This window comes from Porites lutea, chromosome 1 (genome assembly GCF_958299795.1).
Source record: "Porites lutea chromosome 1, jaPorLute2.1, whole genome shotgun sequence".
NCBI lineage: Eukaryota > Metazoa > Cnidaria > Anthozoa > Scleractinia > Poritidae > Porites > Porites lutea.
Window position 1 is genome coordinate 40,603,438 of NC_133201.1, and position 1,550 is coordinate 40,604,987.

Below are 1,550 nucleotides of genomic sequence, written 5' to 3' on the forward strand. Positions count from 1 at the left end.
AAGAAAACAAATGGAGCTTATAGTATTCTTTTGGAGACCGTGAAGCATAATAAAAGGCTAGGATTTACACATGACTTTTCGTCCGTGGCCCGATAGAAAGAAATACATAATACGGCGGACGCAAAAGTTAGCCCGATCGAATGAAATCAAAATCAAATCAGTGAATAGCAATTTTCACGTGTTTTGATCGGCTACACTATCTCGAATATCCTTGCCTATTCACTGTTTTGCGACCGAAGCCAAGATGGCGTCGCGTTTCGAAAAATTTTTGGAAGACGAAATTTGAGCGATAAAATATAACAGTCGTACAAACAAATACCGAGGAAGCGACGAACTTCAGCTTGTTGGTGTTTACTAGTAGGTACTAGAAAATTATTTTCTTGCTGAATTTGCGACAAAATCGTAAAAACGCTTTTGAAAAAATCGCTGTTACAGTAGTGTTTGTAAATTGTAAACAAACTTCCTATTAAGTGACGTTTTTAATTTCAGAAAAAGTTCCTTTTTTTCATTTTCATCCAACTAATTTGGTAAATATTATCCCCCTCAGGCTCGATGAACAGCGCTAGAATTTTCTCGACGCTTCGCGTCGTGGTATGTATCCACCACCACTATTCACCTTTCCTTCGGAGAATAGTTGTATGTTATTATAATTATACCAGAGGTTCCATATTGGAAATGAAATGCGGCCCCATGCAGAAAGATCAAGGGGTTGGAACGGCAGTAAATAATCTATGACGAGACAAAAAGGAGACTATGATGTATAAAATACAATATGGACGATTTTGAAGTTGATTTATGTTTTGTTTGTTTGTTTGTTTTTTTTAAGCTTGTTATTACCTTCAGCTTTTGATGTGTGAGTATGATTCGGAACCAGCTTATTCTTAGAATAAGTTTCAAATACGAACAAACACAGAATATAATGCAAGGAATGCCATTCCCAAAGATTTTAATCCATAACAACAAGCATTAATATATCTCAGTAATATATTATCCGTCTGTTTTCAAACTAAAAGCTGTATAATGGAAGGTTGTATATAAAATGCATACTCCAAAATCAGTTTGGGATGTTATTGACAAATACACAAAGCCATATTTAAAAAAAAAAACTTTAGAAAGCATCTTCGATTTAATGAATTGTCACTGAATTGTATATATTCGTTTCTGCTGTGTTCAATCTTTTACTTCATGAGCTAGGTCAATATAAATAAGTGTTTTAAGTGAACAGGAAAACCTTAATTCAATTAATTAATTATTACCCTCTTTGCCGGGGCAAATTATAGAATGATCTCAATAGTAATTCAATTTGTTCTCCTCGTTGCTCCATTCACCTGGTTGGAAAAAGTAGTGAACTACGACAGGAAGGCTTATTAACAATGAGGCCTCCATTAAAGGTGTCCACCAACTGAATGATGAGATCGAAAATATTTTGGCGGAGTAACACCCAAATGTAAGAGGTGTATCGCAAGTTCAACCTGTGAAATTTGAAGAGACTACTGGTGAGACAGTGCAAAAAAACAGCAAGAAATTTTAGTTGTTCGGGAGGTCCATCG